At 39.3% G+C, this 13635-nt stretch overlaps 1 pseudogene across 1 annotated transcript in view; it reads right to left on the reverse strand.

Moving 5' to 3' along the window:
* LOC308513744 overlaps positions 1–13378 on the reverse strand; it is a 33160-nt pseudogene extending 19782 nt beyond the window's left edge. Inside the window, exons 1-3 of the transcript in view lie at positions 13357–13378; positions 12640–12813; positions 4904–5038 (exon numbers count right to left, since the gene is read on the reverse strand). The product of the transcript in view is annotated as an uncharacterized misc_RNA (transcript). The remainder of the gene's footprint in view (positions 1–4903; positions 5039–12639; positions 12814–13356) is intronic.
* Between the last annotated feature and the right edge of the window lie 257 nt (positions 13379–13635).

The following is a 13635-nucleotide window of genomic DNA, read 5'->3' on the forward strand; positions in this document are numbered from 1 at the left end:
GGGCAATCAGGCAGGCAGGTGAGTGGTTAGGAGCCAGTGGTCCCAGATTGCGAGAGGGATGTCCAAGGGGGTCCCAGATTTCGAGAGGGTGCAGCCCAACCTGTGGGACCTGACCCCTCCCCCCGTGCACGAATTTCGTGTACCAGGCCTCTAGTCCTATATAATAAAACCCTAATATGCAAATTGACCAAACAGCGGAATGACCAGTTACTATGATGCACACTGACCACCAGGGGGCAGACATTCAATGCAGAGCTGCCCCAGGTCGGGGCCAGCAAGCAGGTAGCCAGTGGGGGCCCCAAGATCGCCCTGCCAGTTGCCCCACAGATTGGCCCTGATTGCCAGCCAGGCCTAGGAACCCTAACCTATATATTGGGAACAGTCTCTTAGATTTAAAAATTAAAACCTGCTAAGGCTACTCTAACACTGAAAAAATAGGATGATGCAGCGATGATACACATATACTCTGGCTTGCACATTTTGTAATCAGCCCTAATTCTGACACTTATAACTGTGTGACAAAGCCAATTACTTAACTTTTCTCTGCTCAGTTTTTCCACCCATAAGATGGGGAAAATAGTACTACTGCCTCAGAAGGATCATGTTATGTACTACTTTTTTAAATCAGGACAAAAAAAATGTAGCTGCCTATACAACAGCAAGATGCTTTTCACCTGTATGAAAAGTATGGTCACTGGTGTATGCAGCATCCCGGATTGCGAGAGGGCAGTTTCCTGGATTGCGAGAGGGTGCAGGTTGGGCTGAGGGACCCTCCCTATGCACTGGGCCTCTGGCTTTATATAAAAAGACTAGAGGCCCAGTGCATGAAATTCGTGCACTGGGGGGGTTCCCTCAGCCCAGTCTAAACCCTATCCAATCTGGGACCCCTCAGGGGATGTCTGACTGCCAGTTTAGGCCCGATCCCTGTGGACATCCCTCTTACAATCCAGGACTGCTGGCTCCCAACTGCTCACCTGCCTGCCTAATTGCCCCAACCACTCTGCCTGCCAGCCTGGTCACCCCCTAACCATTCCCCAGCCAGCTTGATCGACACCTAACTGCTCCCCTGCTGGCCTGGTCACCCCAAACTGCCCTACCCAGCAGTCCTGGTCCCCCCCAACTGTCCTCCCTCCCCTGCACACCCAGTCGGCCCCAACTGCCCTCCCCTGCTGTTCATCTTGTGATGGCCATCTTGTGACCACATGGGGGCAGCCATCTTGTGTGAGGGTGTGATGATAAATTTGCATATTACCTCTTTATTATATAGGATACACTGATGTACTTTCATTGAATGAAAATAATTCTAACTAGTGCAAGTAACCTACATAAGAACAGGTTTTCTCATATTTTGTATAATTTTTCTAAATAATTCTAATTGAGAGTATACATAGAGTAATGCAGTTTAATCTTACTGTCATTTAAAAACTTCATATTTTAAACCAAAACCATCAAATACTTTAAGAAATCCTGAGAGTTATCATGCAATTGTGATACAATCAAATGATTTTGGGTTGGAAGGAATAAGACTCAACTCCAAAACATGTAGAGTATATTATAAAAACTGCCCAGTGTACAAATTTACTGCTCCTCCCCTCCCCAATGAGACAACTGCAGTACTAAGAATTTATATAACTTCTTTAGAATGTCAAAGTGATTAAGTGTTGAAACTGAGTCCACAGGATGCTCTTTCAATTCCAGTTTATACTTCCTGTGAGGAATTTACTCTTCCTTTCAGAGCATAAAAGTGTCTATGATGGGTTCTACTTATATAATGACTCTAATATAAGAAATATATTTCTTAAAAATATAAGAAATAATAATAAATCTTCATTGATAGCTAGCATTTTTAATATCAAACAGTTAAAGATTAATAAAGCAAAACATATGATTTCTCAACAGATTGTCAAATACTACTAGATTATTATTATGAGTGACAATCTTTCTATCTAAATGAATATACCAAAGATAATTAACCTCACATACAGAGACAGTCATATATATATATATATATATATATATATATATATATACACACATATATATATATGACAAACACAGACACATATCTGCAAAATTGACATATTCATCACTCTAATGGGATACAATTTTTAACAAAATTACTAGAGGCCCAGTGTACAAAATTTGTGCATGGGGGGGTCCCCTCAGTCTAGACTGCACCCTCTGTAATCTGGGTCCCCTCGGGGGATGTCCGACTGCTGGTTTAGGCCTGATCCCTGTCTAAACAGGCAGTTGGACATCCCTCTTGCAATCCGGGACCACTGGCTCCTAACCACTCACCTGTCTTCCTGATCACCACTAACCTCTCTGCCTGCCTGTCTGATGCCCTCAAGTGCTCCTCTGCCAGCCTGATCACCCCTAACTACCTCTGCCTGCCAGCCTGATTGCCCTTAACCACCTCTGCTTTGGCCCCTGCCACCATGGCTTTGTCCGGCAGGATGTCCGGTCTATCCTGTCTAATTAGCATATTACCGTTTTATTAGTATAGATATGAACATGAAAATAGCTTAGAAGCAGTCAACCAAATTTGGAACCATCTGTGTTCATTGTGTACAAAATAAAATTGAAAATTTAAACTGTGAATAAAATAAACAAAGAGTCATGGCCTTTCATATATGAGTCTACACACCACAACTTATTTGATATTTAAGGAACACTAAAGGTTAGATCCTCATAATTATTAACAGATTAAATTTTATATTTGTCCTTCCTGCAAATTATTTTTTGTTTTACTTTGCTCATTTGTCTTATTTAAAATAATATTATATGGTTAGCCTAGCATAAATATATTCCTAAAGACAAATTAGAAGCAGGTCTGATTTCAATAAGACTTCTATAATGACATAGTTTTTTTTTATCTACTATGTACAAATCACCCCATATTAGACCCCATTTGTCTCAAACTCTCTTTGCTTATTTATCTTTTGCTTGTCTCTTTGCTACTCATCACCTTATAGTTTAGACTCTGAATCACTATTTCTAAGTCTTCTCCATCATTTACAAGCTGAGGCAATTCAAATAATCACTTAACTTTTTTGAAAAAATGCATAAATCATATTGAGGCCATTATGGTTAGATGTATTTGTATAAAAGATGTCTGCAAAATAAGCTCTAGCTATATGAAATGCTTTAAGGAATATTATATTAATATTGAAATTGATGCTAAATATACCAACCCCATCTATTATCTGTCTTTTATTCTTAAATATCTAGCACTCATTCTATCAAATTTTAAGAATTGAAAACTATATCTGATTTATATTATCTACATTTGAAGAAATGTAACTAGACATGATAGACAGACATATTGCTTTAGACAATGAACGTATTAAGATTATTGTTTGAAAATTCACTCCAATTCTTAGGCAAAATTGAAGTTACAACATTTAATTAAAATACTTGAATAAAATATAGTCATAAATTTTAGAGATATAGAAATGAGAAATCTGGTAATTATTAGAAGGGATTAGTATGATGCCATTTGTATAATTAAAAACAAAATAGTTTCTTAATCAAATTGAAGAGCAGCATCAAAGTTAACTTATGCAACACGGTGACCTAATTTGATAAGAATATAACTTGTGAAAAAAAATAAAATTTGTGTACCTTTTTAGAATTCATAGTCATTGACACTTCTACATTTTTTCTTGGCTATTGAAAAAAGCTTTTCTAGCTAAACTACAAGTTCAGGTTTGGTCTCCATTTTGATATATTTGCAGGGATATTTTAGTGAGAAGCATCAAGAATATCTAGCTTACCACTTTTATAACCATATAATTCGTATTCATATTACATTCCTTAATTTAGCTCCTAAATATATAACTTCCTATATTTCATATTCCAAAATCTCCATGTAGCAAACCCTGGAAATTCCTCAATATATAATTATCTCTGTCAATCTACATCCAACTTCAAGATAATTGCTCTTGTATGTTCTGTGTTTCCAAACATATTATTCATATCTCTGTTGTGAAATTTATCATATTAATTATAAGTTTTAATTTATTAGCTTGCAAGCTACTTGTTATTGAAAACATTATAACATGTTTGTATATCTAACATTTAAGGGAGTATTTATAATATAAATACAGAAATATAATATAATTTCAGAAATATATTAGATAGTAGAATGAAGGGGAGTAATGTAACATGAAAAAGGGACTAAAGGAAAAAAGAAAGAAATAAAGAAAAAAGGTAGAAGGAAGTAAGGAGGAAAGGAAAGAAAGAAGGAAATAAGAAAAAAAGAAGAAAGAATAAAAAATGCTTATAGTTGGCAGAGCTGTGTAAATGCAGTCCCTCTAGGGTTACCTCCTCATTGCTACTTTTTAATGTATCAATCTCCTATTTATACAAGTATTGTTAACTATAATCACTTCAATAGCATATGATGTTTATGAAAATAATTATTATCTGTCAATAATGATATTGTTTTTGAATGTACATCTGTCAGATTTGTGGTGTTGGTAACCACTCCTCACCACTACCCAAATCTCTTCTAAAATGGTTTGTGAAATGCAGGGAATGACCTGCAGACCCTGAATGATGGATGACTGGATTACTCTGACACACATTCCTGTGAAAGAGAGGGCTAAGGGGCTGCTTGGCAGGAGGCACCAAAACAGCCTGATTGCCTGCCTCCTTAGGCTTTTATTGTAACAACAGCTTGAATTAAAATTAACCTCTAGATACAATCAGCAACGTAAGTATCCTTGAGAAAGCACATGCTTCTGCAAGGTCGGGTCTTAAAGCCTAAACAGAGATTCCAGCAAAACAACCTGGGGGGCTTGGACTTGTTTGGAAAAGGCAAGGCAGGAGCTGCCGCCTTCGGCAAGTTCACCCCAGAGGTCCCTGACCATTCAGAGAATCCTCCTTACAGACTTTCTACCCAAGTCCTGTGCTTCCCCACATCTTTCCCCTTTTGGTTTTGCTGGCTGCAGAAGACAGAGGGAGATGACGAGTTTTCTGCTTTGAAATGTTCGAGTCTGAAGCACGTTCACTGCTTGAGTTCTGATTTTGCAGACTATAAGAAAAACAAAGAGAATTACAATGACAGCAATGGTTAATCCAATCAGGTACCAATTGATTTTAGGAAACCATGTGGTGGTGTTTATCCCCTCCAAATGCTCCTTTACCATATTCCGAGCAGTAGTCTATTTTTCATGTTGATAGCAAGTAGGACTCTCTAATTTGCCTTTGCAACATGTTTACTTCTTCAGTAAATTTATCATGAAAGATTCCCCATAGATGCTTTTTAACATCAATCTACTAATGGTGACTACTGTTCCATTTTAAAGGGATGATACATAGGTGCTTATGCTTCTAATTGCAATTAAGCACTTGCCTGTATGCTATGGTGTCCTGTATTTCCCCCAGATATTCAATGGCTGCCTCTATTGCCTGTAGTGTAGCTAATATATTTTGATCTATGTGCTGTTATATAGTGAATTCCCTAGTTATGTTATAGGCCATATTGTCTATAAATGTGGCCATCTGCACAGACTCAGAAGGGCTGCCACAGCAAAGCTGGCAGTAGTAAGAATAACAACAGCTGAAATGATGGCTACAATGAGCATTCCCAAAAATCTTTTGGGCCGTAATTGGCTCAATGCTCTTTCTAAGACTTTGATAGTTGATGAGCCTTGCCATTTCCTGGTGAGATTAACAGGTAGGATTTCTGCTTGTCTCCTAACTACCATAATAGTGCTGATGTTTAATGAAGTTATATTTTGGGTGGTAATACAGGATGCAAAATAAGATCCTTCTCCAACCTGTACTAGAAAAGATGAACTATGGTTTATTAGTAGACTAGAGGCCCAGTACACGAATTCGTGTACAGGTGGGGTCTGGCTGGCCCAGTCCCAATTGGTGCGGACCGAGGCAGGGCCTGTTTAGGGGAGGAGACTGTGGGAGGTTGGCAGCCAGCCCCACCCCTGATTGGTGTGGTGTGGCCCATTGTGGGCAGACCTGGCTGGGGGGAGAGGCTGTGGGCCTATTTGGGTGGTGGTGGCTACTCAGTGGTGGGGCCGGTCCTGGGGAGGGATTGTGGGTGGTGGGCTGAGGGAGGGGTGGTTGTCAGCAGCCTGGGGTAGGGGCTATGAGTGGTTGGCCGGCTGGTCCTGTTCCTGATTGGAGTGGGAGAGGGCGATTGGAGGTGGAGCTGACTGGGGGGAAGGACCACAGGCTGATTGGGGTGGTTGGAGTCCACTGGGGGAGAGGCCAGCTGGGGGAGGGGCTGCAGGTGGTTGGCCAGTGGCCTTGCCCCTGATTTGGGTTGGGGGAACAAATTGGGGTGGGTCGGGGTGAGATGAGGGGATGCAGGAGGTTTGACATCTGGCCCCACCCCCTATTAGGGTGGGGGCAATGAGGGGTGGGGCCAGCCAGGGGGAGGGACTGTGGGGAGGGTTGGCCAGCTGCTTTGCCCTCGATGCAGTGGGAGAGGCTGATCAGGGGCAGGGCAAGCGTGGGGGAGGGGCTGCAGGAGGTTGGCCAGAGGCCCCACCTTCCCCATGAGGCCGGTTTGCTGGCCGCAGTGGGCATCATAGCAACTGGTCATTCTGGTCATTACGGCATTCTTGTTGCTGGCTATATAAATATATATATATATATATATCTACACTAATAAAAGAGAAAAATGGTAATTGGCGTACGGCGATACCGTTTTCATTGGCTAATCAGGGCTATATGCAAATTAACTGCCAACTAAGATTGGCAGTTAACTGCCAACTAAGATTGGCAGTTAACTGCCAAATAAGATTGGCAGTTAACTGCCAACAAGATGGAGGCTAATTTGCATATGTAGGCACAATGTAGGGAGGCGAAAGGGAAAGCAGGAAGAAGCCCCCTGCCACTGACAGTGATCTGAAACCCAGGGGGGAGCTAAGAGCTGGGGGGCAGGGCCATGCCCCCCAGCCATGATCGGAGAATTAGGCGCCTTTGCCGCCCTGGCCAGTGATAGCAGGAAGTAGGGGTGGAGCCAGCGATGGGAGCTGGGCACAGTCGAGGCTGGCAGTCCCAGGAGCTAGGGGTCCCTTGCCTGGGCCTAAAGCGAAGCCCACGATCGCGGCGCCCCCCGTTGCCACTGCAGGTCCCCGCTGCCTGGGCCGGATGCCTAGGCCAGAGGCGTTAGGCCTGGGCAGGGGCGGAGCCTGCAACCTCGGGGAGCTGGGGGTCCCCTGCCCAGGCCTGACACCTCTGCCGGAGGCCTCAGGCCTGGTCAAGGGGCCGATCAGGCGATCGGAGGGTGATGGGGGTCAACGCCTGAGGGCTCCCAGTATGTGAGAGGGGGCAGGCTGGGCTGAGGGACACCCCCCACACACACACCCAGTGCACGAATTTCGTGCACCGGGCCCCTAATATAAATATATATATTAGAGGCCCAGCACACGAAATCATGCTCAAGTAGGGTCCCTAAGCCTAGCCTGCGGTCAGGGCCATGTCTGATGCTCCGTGATGCCCCATGCCACCCCATGAGGCTCCACGACACTCTGTGATGCTCCCTGCTCTACAAACAGTCAAGTTGCCAGCAGGATTTGTGGGCATTGACATTTAATTACAAAATTTGCGTGGAAAAACAAATGAACAAGGAAAATGTAAATAATTTTGTGTTGGAAAGGTCATCAGAAGACGTAACAGTTTGACCTGTTAATTGAATTCAAGCAATTGTTTGCTCCAATAGGCTAGAAGTTGCCCACAGACACAGCCTCAAGATAGAAATTACAGTGATGAGACCATCTAGATTGGGTATGAGACTAAGTCCCTGTGTGATAGTTGAACCCAGTTAAGTCCCCATGTGTACATGACCTCTATATAAGGCCTCTACATGCCTGTGAGATTTGGCATGTGGGTGCAGACAACTATTCATCTTGTGGTTGCCAAGACAAGTCTTCTAAGTAAATCTCCTTGCTTATTAAATTGCCACCTACAAATCTGAAATGATCTGCCTTTTTATTTGATCTCACCCTGCCCTCAGCACGTAGGGGCCAGTTTTGGATTATACTGCAAAGCTCCTGAGGAGGTTGTGACCTAACATTTTAAAAATAAGGGAAAATTGAGAGATTTAATCTCAATCTGCCGAAATCAATATAGTGTATTATTGTTGAAAGGGTACACAAATCATTCAATGTAATTGAATAGACACTTCAGAAATAGACTCACACATATATGGTCAATTGATTTTTGACAAAAATGTCAGGGCAATTCAATGCAGAAAGGATAGGGCCAAAACCAGCTCTCCGACATCCCCCGAGGGGTTCCAGATTGCGAGAGGGTGCAGCCAGGCCAAGGGACTCCACCGGTGCACAATTGGGACAAAGGAGGGACACGGGAAATTGGCCAGCCAGGAAGGGACTGAGGAAGGGGTCCAGGACATATCTGGCTCATCTCGCTCAGTTCCGATTGGCAGCAAGCTAACCTACCAGTCAGAGCACCTGCCCCTGGTGGTCAGTTCATGCCATAGTGACTGGTTGGTCAACTTTCTGCACAGGTGGTCAGTGAACGTCATAGTGAGTGGTTGAGCAGCCTTAGCATATCATTAGCATATTATGCTTTGGTTGAACGGCCAACTGGTCAACCAGACACTTAGCATATTAGGCTTTATTATATAGGATTAACAACCAATATTTACTTACACTGTTGATTATATAAACAATACAAAAAAAAATGTCCTTGATGTTCACTACCATCTCATATTTTCTTTTGTGAAAAAACTTATAAAAATTGCCCAACACCTACAACCAATAGTAATGTGGAAAGACAATGTTTACCTTCCAGTTACTCTGACTTCAAAACCTTTCTAAGTACCACTGCTTGCTTCTTTTTTAAATTATGAAGAGTCTGGTTTTCATTGTTCTCTACTGTTTTCATCCCCATTGATAGATTATGTGTAATCTTAAATCATGGTTGCGGCAAGATTAAAAAAAATAGCAAATTAAATCAATTAAATATTAAATTTAGGAAGTAAATGTATTTGATATTTTAGACATTTTTTGTGTATTTTGACATATTTTGGAGACTTCGTACTTTGCAATATCATCTGTCTTGTCTAATTTTTCTTTGATTCTATAGACATAACATTTCACACAGAAATGTTTAATTAGTTTCAGTTTGATCAACAGCTGAGTGTTATTTCCCATAGGCAACAGAGGAAATAATAAGTAGTATTCAGATGGTAGGAGAATGGGGCTCATAAGGGAAAAATACCATGAACAAGTCTATCAAAATGTACTTTGGCTTCCCCTTTAAAGTGTTTGGAGTTAATTATGCATTTCTGAAAACCTCAGCCATGATCCCACCTGGGAGGAAAGCCTTTGCTTCACACAGCAGGAAAACATTTCAGAGCTGTATTTCTCATTATTTGCCAAGAGAGAAAATATATTAAGATTCATCATTTACTTTCTAGTTTTGAAATATTAGATTTTTGGCAAGTTAAAAATGCCATGAGCATAAACATTTAGTTTTTCCTCCAAAAATTTGTTAAACCTTTTCATTCATATACAAGAACAAATAACAATTGTGAAGAACAGATTTGAATACATAAAAGTAAATTTAAGTCCATCTTAAATGCAAAATCATAGTATCAGTCCACACATTGAAACTTTATCTTAAAAAAATAGAACTTCTTGGCATCCTCTGCTGAACTACATGGCATTTGTGGACAAATAAGCATTACATTGTATCCCCAGTATTCATACTTCGTCTGGGTTGTGGTAGGCATTTAATGCAGATAAACTTAAAATGAATTCCATAAAAGATATTCACTTTTAGATTATATTGCCTCTAAAATAACATTTAAAATTGCATCTTCACCATATTTTTATCTTCCAAGGAAGTAAATTTACTTAAAAATTTTTTAAAATATTTTTTTATTGATTTCAGAGAAGAAAGGAGAGGGAGAGAGATAGAAACATCTGTGATGAAAGAGAATCATAGATCAGGTGCTTCTTGCTTCCTGAATGCCCCCTATGGGGATGGGAATGGAGCCATGCATGACCTCCACAGTGGCCAGCCAATTTCTAAACAAAGCTGAGGAATCCCCAATGCTTCTCACAAACCTGCACTAGTAACTCTTGATATTAAATATGTATTTGGGATATACATATCACATATTTGCCTAATTTTTTAATCTTCATTTTTATAGCTTTTACTGGCCCCTTGCCTTTTTCTCACAAATATGCCCTGTGTACACTATAATATATATATATATATATATATATATATATATATATATATATATATATATATTAAAATTGGGACTAAAACAAGTGTAAAAGGAAATGTATATTCTATTTGCATACAAATCATCTCAAACTGCTTTGCCTTTTCCCTTTCGTATTATAGAACACACATGTACATAGGAACTCAATTTAGTCACTCATTTTCTCTTGCTTTTTCAATTTACTCACCCATTTATAGAACTATTGTCTCAAAAGTCACCAACAACTGCCCTGGCTGGTGTGGCTCAAGTGTTTGGAGCGTCATCTTGTACACAGTAAAGGTTGTGGGCTTGATTTCAGTGGGAACACATACCTAGGTTGTGGGATCCAGCCCTAGCCCAGACATGTGAGGAAGGTAATCAATGTTTCACTCTCACATCTATGTCTTTTCCTCTCTCTCTCCATCTCCCTTCCTCTTTCTCTAAAATCTATAAAATTCATGCCCTCAGGTGAGGATTAAAAAAAATGTCACCAACAACTTTCTATATACCAAAGTCAATCCCCTAACTTATTTTGTCATCATTTTAAATTTCCTTGTAGAATTTGCCAATTACCTCTGTAGCAAGTGACAACCATGCTCCATAAATTCTGATTGTTCCTTAAGTATGTTTACTTCCTCCTCCACCTCCCACTACACAAATGCAGAATACTCCAAATCATGTTTCTTACCATTTCTCTTCTCTCATTTTATGTTTTCCACTGAAGAATATATTATCTCTTATTGTTAAATCTTTAACACCATTTGGCTTCACAAGATTACCAAATTTACATTAATCATATAAACATTACAAGCAAATTTCTAACTGTCTAATGGTGCCATCCACTAAAATATCTTACTAGCAAGTAAGACAATATAACTTACTTCAAATTAATCAATTAATTCCTCAAATAATTTATCACATTTCTACCTTTCAACTAATAACACTGTCATTCACTCTGATATAGATGCATAAAACACTGAATCATTTTCTGTGTAAACATAGCAGCTTTTGAATGACTATATATATCATTATTTTTATTCAAAAGCTGTTATTACATGGAAAATGACTATACGAAAACAAAATAAAAATTGAAATATACAAAAACTATAAGAAAAAATTCTTTAATTACAAGAATCACTAAAACTATTATATTATTTTTATAACTTTCCATTACAAAAACCATAATGAAAAATAATTGCACTACCCAAAATCATAGTAACCTCTTAGGAATTGGGCATTTTTAAAAAAAATAAGATATGTTTTTTTTTTATCCTCCACTAACTGTGTGACATTTGTGAGCAGCAACATATATAGCATCAAATCCCCAATATTTTCTTTTTTAAGCGTTTCACCCAGACTATAAGAATTGGGATCACTATTTCTTCCACTATGAAGTTTTCAAAAAATTAGTGGATAAAAGCCATTTGATTAAGCTTACAGGTTCAAAAGTCATCATCTTCATAATAAAGAAATTCAAAAGTCAGTTGACTCTGCTGAAACATGTTTTCCAGATGGTTATCAAAAATAGACCATAGTGTAGCAGGAATTTTGGGGTAAGATAGGCAGGCTTAGGGGTTTTGTAGAATTGGGGTCCATGGAAAAGTATGGGGCTGCAGACTGGGAGGAGGTACATTTCCATAACACAAGGAAGCCAGGTACAGTTACATCTTCATAAAACAAGGAAGCAGCAATAGGCATATTTCCATAAAACAAGGGAACTGAAGTAGCCAAGAAAGGTCTATATTTACAAAATGAAGAGAAGGAAGACAGCCCAGAAAGAATTAGAACAATGAGGGAGAAGAGCCTCACATGTCCCAAGTGAGGTTTGACCTTTGAGCTCAGGGGTTGCTATAGTGACCAATTTGAAGGGGAATATTGACCAATCAGAGGGGATATCAGGACAGAAACTGCAGCCTTTATAAGCTGTAGAGAAAAGGGACTCAGTTAGACCCTTTTCCCCCTCCCTACGTGGGAGTCTGTACTTGTTCTTCAATAAATTTTCACCTTTGCTATACCACTTTCTGTCCGTGGACTCATTCTTCTATTCCGGCGGACAAAGAATCCAGGTTCCAGTCCAAAAATTCAGTATCAATATGGAAGTGCTTCTTAATCTTGACCACATTGTCACTTGGGGAGCTTTAAAATATCCTAAGGCCCAGAATGACTACATTCTCCAGGCGAACTACCTCAGAATGCCTGGAGGGGGGACTAAGGCATCAGCATTGTCATACCCACCCAGGTGATCCAAAGAAACAAAGTTAAAAATCCCCCATTTCAGTAAAAATTGTGTCGCAGTTGGTATGTTTTACCTTACCACTTCCAATGAGTTGAGAAGGTTGTGTTGTTGTTTCATTTGTTCGTTCTGGTCTGGAGTGGTACAAACAACAATCTCACATATGCGACCTACACCTCAAGGTCTGAATGATTACCTGGGACAGGTTTGCTGAGAAGTTTCTTGCCAGGGTTTCTCCAGCTTGGCATTATTGGCATTTGAGAACAGATAATTTGGGACACCATATTGACCAACAAAATGCCTCCAGACATTGACAAACAACTCTGGGGAGCACAAGCACTTCCAGGATGAGAAGCACGGACAGGAATACCTAAAACAGGAAATACAGGAGAATTGTTCTTGAGTTAGAAAAAGTGACTAGATATTGTTTTGCTATCAGGTGGAAATGGGAAAATTCTGATTGAGAATAATATTTTATGAGATCCATTGACTTAAAAAAAGAAAAATTCTGTCTATTAAACTATGATACACTATCTATTATTAAACTTACCTTGACATTAGGAATGGCAAAATGTAAGAAAATGTAGAGCTCAAAAATCAACAAAATACTATACATTAAATATTTTACATATCACTGTATGCAAGGCTTTTGAAGACGTTAATAGTTATACATAGCACACATAAATTTTAATTATATTTTTAAAAATATCACATTGCATGAAATATTTTATAATTTACCTACATTTAATATTACATTGTGCAACATATAGTAGCCATTTATATTTTATTTGAATGTGCCTCAATATATTAAAATAAATAAAACAGATTTTAGCATTTTTTTTTATTATAAGGTTTTATTATGGGGCTTTTTAAAACTTTGGCAAGTGTTATGTTTCAGAATTTATATCATTACCATCCTGGAGATTTAACTTCATAGTTCTCACAGCTAATTTAGAAAAACATTCTCATATGTAAAAAACATGATATTAACATAAAGTTAATAATGTGCACTGACTTCTCTTGTTAGCTTTTCTACAGTAAAGAATTTTAGCAATGTCAGGTTCCTATAGTCTCTAAATTCTCCATTTACCTCCATCCACCACAGATATAGGAATACAACAGCATAGGGGATCTTCCAAACAAAAGCATACTGTTCATTATTAGAATGCTTTATCCCTAAACCTTGAAATGA

Source organism: Myotis nattereri (assembly GCF_964212035.1).
Source record: "Myotis nattereri genome assembly, chromosome: 2".
Taxonomy (NCBI): Eukaryota; Metazoa; Chordata; class Mammalia; order Chiroptera; family Vespertilionidae; genus Myotis; species Myotis nattereri.